Source organism: Choloepus didactylus, chromosome 1 (assembly GCF_015220235.1).
Source record: "Choloepus didactylus isolate mChoDid1 chromosome 1, mChoDid1.pri, whole genome shotgun sequence".
Taxonomy (NCBI): Eukaryota; Metazoa; Chordata; class Mammalia; order Pilosa; family Megalonychidae; genus Choloepus; species Choloepus didactylus.
The window spans coordinates 115027364-115035000 of NC_051307.1; the positions used below are offsets into that span (position 1 = coordinate 115027364).

Consider the following 7637-nt stretch of genomic DNA (forward strand, 5'->3'; position numbering starts at 1 on the left):
GCTCCTTGTGGCATACAGTAAAATTTGAGAGGGAAGTGATAAGCTGGGAACTAAGTTCTTAAGCACAAGCGAACCATAAATTGATGATTTTGAAAATTCTCAACCTATCCAGATAGTGTGCTCTGAGACTAGGGCCAGAAGCGGCTCTATCATGGACATCCCTGAGCTTCTGGAAAGTGACTTCCCAGGGGATAATTTTCCATGTGAGAGTGCAGCTAAACATCCTTTTGCTAAAGAAGTTGTGGCTGAACATGGATCTAGTCACTCTTCAGTGGAAGTCAGCATTGGAAATGGAGTTATCCAAGAAGAATCTATGGAAAGTTCTATTTTCTGATGGTTTGGACCCACTTGAAATGCATCAGATGTGAGAAGGTTCTTGCTGCCATCCTGGACTGGAATGGTCAGATGAGGGGCATTTTGACAGAAGAATGACTTCAAGGGCAGAATCATGGAAACAAAGGTCTGGAAGAGAAGATCTCCTTGGGTCAAGAGAGTGGGCCCATTCATGTTTGAAAAGTAGTTCCATCCCTGCACTTGGAGGGGCAGGCCATTGCTCCAGAGCTTGAAGGGGTGGAACTTGTCCCCTGCTGTTTAGGAAGAGTGCTGCCCCAGTGCTCAGAGAGAATGGGCCTGTATCCCAGTGTTCATGGAGAGTCTGCCTGCGGTGCAAGCATTTGGAAGGGGTGTACGTGGTAGCATCTTCTTCTCTTCCAGGTTCCATTGACTTCCAGCTTCTGGCTGCACCCCATGGCTTCTCTATATATAGCCTTCTCTATAAGGCCTCTGGAATATGAGTAAGCTGGGCCTCATCTCAACTGAAATAACCTCATCAAAAGGTCCTGTACAATAGGTTTATACTCACAGGAATAGACTAAGATTAAGAACATGTTTTTCTGCGATACATAGCTCCAAGTCACCACGGAAGATAAAATTTAACTGTCACTTTATAGATCATTAAATATAATTTTGATGATAGACCACTATGAATTTTTTGCATATAATTCAAAATAAGTTCAAATAATTGAATTACATTGCACAACAAAATTCCTTTCCATCCTGTGTATTTGTTTATGTGGACAAACTTTTCAGTGTATGCATTTATAAAAAATGTATCATAGGATAAGAATTGATGCCAAACATTGTTTCCTACCTTCCTTTCCCCCTTCCTTCCTTCCTTCCATCCTCATCTCTTCCCTTCACATTCCCATCCCCATTCCTTTCCTGTCTTTATAATTACTAGTTTTAGTTGCAGTAGGTTTTTTTCTTCTACTTTATGCTTTTCTTCTTAGATTTTGCCTTATTTTGTCTGTTATACCTGAGGAATACCTACATTTAAACTTCAAATATTCTTTATCTTTAATTTTTTTTCTGTTATTCTTTTTAACTTTTCATCATTCTTTAACAAATTAGATTTTTACATAGCTTTGTTTTTTCTTGCTATGCTATATATTTATTATATCTAAGCATAGTTTTATTCTTACAATGACATTTTGGCACGAATCTACCTTAATTTATACTTTTTTGCATATTTTTATTGTTTTTAATCTCAGCTCATCTGCTTTGCTTCTCTCTTTCCTGTGTTTACTCAGTCTGATCTCTGCTTGTAACTGTCTAGCCCCTCTCTATTCACCACGTCTTTGTGCATCCTGTTGTGGCAACTCAAAAGATTTTCTTCTGGTTATTTCAGTAGATGAATTTCAGATATATGTTTTTTTCTCTGACTCTTCAATGTTCCTTCTCGCTTCCATTAGCATTATTTTCTCGTAAATATCATTTGCACATTACATTTTTACTCATCTTTAAACAAAGGGAAAGTCCATGAAAATTTTATGTTTTTTACAGGCAGATGGTGTGGACTTGCCTGAGTGCCACTCACTGTCCACTTGACCTTAGAATGTCTCTGTTCAGAAGCATAGTAGAGGGGGCGTGACACACAGATGGAGAAACCCAGTAAAATGCAGTGTGTCTCTCTGGTACTCACCTTGTACAGTTCTTTCCCAACTCCACTGCTGGCTTCTGGGATGCTCTGAAATTAGAACGTATTAAAAACCCCAGCCACCATCATGTATATCTCAGTATTAACCCATTACCACCACATATGTAATATTTTGCTGGCATTTGATGGGATTATACATCCCATCACCAGTGTTTCTCTCTCTCTTCCTCTTTCTCTCTGTTCCACACACACACTCACATATGCATCTGCCCATGTTTTCTGAGCATTGTGATGTCCCCAAAGTACAACCTGTGGAATAGAAATATGGTTACGAAGTTTCTGATTATTGTCAAAGTCAGTAATTAGTGCGTAATTATCTTTACAAATAAATAATATTTCAAATAGTGGAGGCCATGATTCTCAAACCAAGAACTAAGCCATTTTTGAAACATTTGACTTTTAGGCTGTTTCCCAAGTTTGTTTTAGCTAGTTTCCATTCCAGTAAATATCTTAGTGCACAGAGTGGTGGGTCCTTTTTGAATGATTTCCTTTAGAAGTTCTCACTAGACTAAAAGGTAAAGAACATTTTGGGAGGCTGCTAATATTTCCATATTGCTTTCAAAAATACAGTCCTGGGTTTTAAAGGCAGCAGCAAAGACTGAGCTGTCTTGTTTAACTGCAAATGTACTACACTTGGCAATTACAAACTTCTCTTCTTCTCCTTTCCCCCAAAGGTTAAGGACCCATCATTTTACTTTCCAGACCTCTTTTAGGAGAAATATTGCAAGGGCCACAAAAAATCGTGAATGCATTTAACGCTTTTGGTAAAAATTCTTTTCTTGAGCATTGTTTTCACATAGCATAGACAAATTTCACAGAAATTTCCATGAGCCAATGAGAATTACCACTTTGATGAGAATGATACAATGTTCAAAAAGTTATTAGAGAGTACCACATTTGGAGAAATGTAAGTTTTACTTTGAATCTGAGAAAATTGTGTGCTTGTCTTCTAAAAGCAAATATACAAGTCTAACAGTCTAAAGGTAAAAATAAGAAGTCCACTTCGTATTCACCGACCAACTTCATCAATACTATTATCTTTTATGGCTTTGTTTATTATATTTACCAAGTTGTCAGCAAAGTAAGATTAAAGTGTTAATTGGTAATTAACTGAGCCAAAAGAATAAATTCACAATAAAAGACATTAAAGCTGCTTTTGAACATACGTAGTTCCTTAACAACACTCTCCAGCTCTCTCAAAACATGCTATGTTGCTTGGAATTTGAGTGGGTTTGTAAGTTAGGGTTTCTCATTGAGTTTATATATTCCAGCTGACTACATACTCAGAAATTCCAAAATATCAATTCAACTTTTTAGATCACATTTTGTAGGAAATTACTTTCTCTGTTCACACTTCGGACGGGCAGCTTCAGGGATTAATGAATCCTCTTTGAAACAAAGAGATTCTTGAATGGAGGCAAAAAATAATACTATTCAATTTCATAGACAAAACCCTGAATCCCAGCGTATTTGTGAGTTCTTGAAGTAATACAAACTGTAATGTAAAATGGCAGACTAAAAATCTATATCTGTTAAATTAAACTGATTTTTTATTCTCAGCATAGTATTTTCTGGGCAGCTGTCGCAGCTTGAGCACCAGAATTAAACAAAATAAACTAGATGAAGTTTTGAGTACTCTGTTCTTAAATTAAAATTCAAGTGATAGTAATGTGTTCAACTTTTCTTTTGGGATAGAAACCTAAATTGAGATTCTGGCTTCCTTAAAGCCTTCATTTGATCCTTTCTACAGATTTTGGCTTGGTGTAAAGATCAGGGTTTTTGCTTCCTTTGGGGAAAAGAAAATGAGTCTTTGTCTTGTCAACACCTGCTGTTTGGGCTATTTCAAGCATAGGAGGTAATTTTGTTTCCAGTAGATTTTGCAGTTTGTCCTGGTTGTCTGGAACAGAAAGTAACAAATTCCTTAATATGAAGAGTATGCCCAAGATCGGACTCAGTTATTACCTTTGTGTAAACTCAGGTTGCTGGTGGAGCAAGGATCTTCTCATATAAGATTTTTGGTCCAACTTTGTCCTCTAATTCTGGACAAAATAGAATCATTTTATGTTGGATATTAATAAATATCAATCTGTGATTCTTTCTTTAAACACAGAAGAGAAAGCATACTTTAAATGCAGGGAAGAATGTAAAGAAAACTTACTCTGATATAAAACGTTTGGTTTATAAATGTGAGTTTGTGTGGAGTATAATGTGGTAACTTTAAGAACACAGCATTTTATATTCTAGGTTTTGACTCTCATTTCAAATGTTTAGAGCTAGTACATTGATGCAAAAAAATTAAAAGTGGATGCTCTCTGTTATCTCACCCTCTTCTTCAGAATCCTTCTGGATATTCAAATCATTCTCCTGTTAAAACACTTCACAAGTTTTCTATTGCCATTAGAAAAAGTCCACCCACATAGCACCCCACACGCGGTCCTTCATGAGTCAGCTTTTCCCGGCACCACGCATTGATGTTCCCTCCCTTCCCAGCAGTTGCATGCATTTTAGTCACATCATGCAACAGGTTGCTTGTTTGCTGAACACCTGTGTTTCTTATTCACGTTCTGTCCTCTTCCTCCTTCAAGACTAATGTGCAGAGGGTCAAGTTATAAGTACTTACAGCATTGTACGAACTCTCAGTAAGGCAACATACTTTACATGGCTTTGAAAAATTATGTAAAGAGACCAAATCCAGTCAAGCCAGACAATATCAAGCAACAGCTCCCAGGACTGGTTATAAGTCATGTACTCATCCTCACTTTGAATGTTCACTTTGGTCTTTTGATGAAGAAAATACATGGTTTTATTCACCAAGGGAAGGATAAGGCAAATATCGCAAGTTGCTTCCTCAAATTTTCTTTTCTTCTTGCTAATTAACAGAATTCCAATTCTATTTGGGGTGGTCCCAGATTCATCCCTTCAGTCCTTCTCAGTTTGTTTGTTTTTTTTCTGCTTAGAATAGACATAAGCCATTTTGCAACGATGAGGTGATCATCCTGAGCAAAAGACCCAAACTCTGAGGGTGGCCCAGAGGCAGATGGGAAGAGCCTGATTGGCATCACTGGACTGTCACCAGCCTTAGTCCACATTGGAATTTTTGGTTCTGGGATAAATAAACTCCTAAATATTTGAGAATTTCAGTAGCTTGCAGCTAAATCTGTTCCTGATATAAAAGACTAAACAGGAACTTGAATATTAAAATTTTATGAAACTGTCAGTAAATTTCCCATCATAAACTGTGGTCTGTGGCCAATCATGACAAGAAAGGAAAAGACAAAAGTGAAGTTTCTAAAGTATGTCTGCCCTCACTGCCAGAGAGACAGAGTGGAGAGGCCAGAGGTTTAACTGTACCAACTTTCCCTATTCTTGTTTCATTCTTCTCTTGCCCCTTACTTCCCTCTGCCTCTCTAACACCAACATGGAACATTGGAACAGTCATCTGAGAAAAAGCTTTTGTATATACTGTTCCAGACATTTAAAAAAAAAAACAAAACCTAACTAATCAAAGCAAGATTGTGTGAACTGAGTAAATAACCAATATGAGCATTCTTTATTTTTCTGTAGACCATAGCCCATTTACCTCCCTCCACCAGCCCTTTTTCTCAGATTTTCTCATTACTTAGCTCTCCGTCATCCTCTGGCCTTTCAGTTATCAATATTGGATCCTTACCTAGGCTCTAACTCTTCACCTAATCCCAGCTGAGACTGATCTCTTGTCTTTTATTTCTACCAGGTCTGGAAAACATCTTCCTTGAACATGTCCTTCATCTCCTCACACCTTACTCCTCTACCTCATTTAAGAAGCACCTGCCCCTGCGTCCTTCTGACACATGGATCTTTTGGATCACCCTGGCTCATTTGATCTTCTCCTGGCCAGAGAAGGGGAATCAGACAGATTTAGTGGCTAAAAAACAATGATTTCCAATAATGCCTGAAGCTGGCTGCCAATGCAACTGATGTTTAAGGGCTGGAATAACTTGTATTTAGAATAGAATGATTTACTTTCCTTTTCAAACTCCTGAAATCCTATGTTGGAGGTCATTCGTCCTCTGGCTTATGGAAGAATAATGGTTCTTTATACCTTGCTGGATGATTCCACCTTCATTTTAAGCTAAGGGACTGTTTAAGAAACTGGTTTGGTGACAAAAGTGATCTTTGCCAATTTCAAAGATAAATAGTTTTAAGGAGTCAAATTGACTTTGTAAGTTTTCATCAAAAGCTATAACTCTGAGTTGATTCTGGCAATAGTTATGGCTCCATTCTCCAAAATTACATTAATCCATCTGGAACAAAATGTGAATGGACAGGACCTGGGAAAATATTTTTGATGAATTAGCAGCCATGCAAAACTGCAATGGCTTATACATTTTTACAATCTGCACATTTCTTCAGAAATCTAGCCACCTATGTGAGCACTTACTGAGCTGCCTGCGCCACTCACACACTTTTCTAGAGGAGCTGCTTCTTCCCAAAGATGCACATGCTTATACACATGCCTCAGTGCAACAGGGAGACTTGGTGCATACTATAATCATGTGCATATTTACAAAGAAATTGTTTTTCCAGAAAGTCTCATAATCTGACACTGCTCTCTAATCAAGATAACTGTCTTAGAGATTGATATGCAACCCAGATCAGACTCATCAGTGTCCTTCCCTGGAAATGTGGAATTATAACCAAGAGATTTGAGTTGCAGTCTAGATATTCTTTTAATAGGGGAAGTGAAAATTCAAAAGTTGTTGCAGCCAAGTTCTGTAATATGAGTTGTAAAGCAAAAAAAATCACTTCTCAGAGAAAGATCAAATAATATCAGACTTTCAGAAAGAATCATAAATGAGAGATGGAGAGAAATGATTTCCCAGTCTCCCTACAGTATACCAGCCCTTAGCTGCAATCCTTCTCTGAAGCCCTGCTAATTCCCTGCCTTTACAGTACTTGTAATGTCCTTATATGTTCATAATAAATTCACTTGTTTGCCAAATTTAGTTCTATTGGAGTTTATTTATAGAAACCATAAATTTCTTTTTATGCAGCAAATATTTTTTCAGCAACATTCATGGGTAGAATGTTTGTTTTAGTGAGTCAGAAATATTTCTTTCATTTGTTTTCTGAAGAACCCCTTTTTTGCAAAGCATTCTGCTATGCTTTTAAGAATGCAAAGCTGAATCACATATGGGCCCAGTAACCAAGGAATACATGGGGAAGGAATACATATTTTCATATAGAGTGGATGGTGAAAAGTTGAGAAGGCCATGAAAAGGGCACAGACAAAGTGTTGTGGAAGAGATTATTTCCCACGGTGATCTAGGAGAGCTTCAGGAAGGAGTGGACCTTGTGTTTATAGTTGAAAGATGGGCATTATTTGGACATGTGGGATTGGGAGAAAATGCATTCTTGGTAGAGAGAAAATGAACATGACTATGAAGATCAGACAGGATGAAAATAAAAGCAACAATTTAGTTTGACTAAAATGAACTATTTGAAAGTATGAATAGTGGCTAAGTTTAGAAAAATAGATTTAGTCCAGATTAATGGAGGCCTTTAAAGCCTATTTAAGAAATTTAAACTTTATTATGTTGGCCACAAGAAGTTGATAAAGATTTGGGGTCCAGGGTTTGACATCAGAAATGACTTAGAAGAT

At 37.3% G+C, this 7637-nt stretch overlaps 1 long non-coding RNA gene across 1 annotated transcript in view; it reads left to right on the plus strand.

The window, feature by feature from the left end:
- Positions 1 to 6914, plus strand: part of LOC119525739 — a 102299-nt gene extending 95385 nt beyond the window's left edge. Inside the window, exon 4 of the long non-coding RNA XR_005215009.1 lies at positions 5730 to 6914. This is a non-coding gene — a long non-coding RNA (uncharacterized LOC119525739). The remainder of the gene's footprint in view (positions 1 to 5729) is intronic.
- Positions 6915 to 7637: the final 723 nt, after the last annotated feature.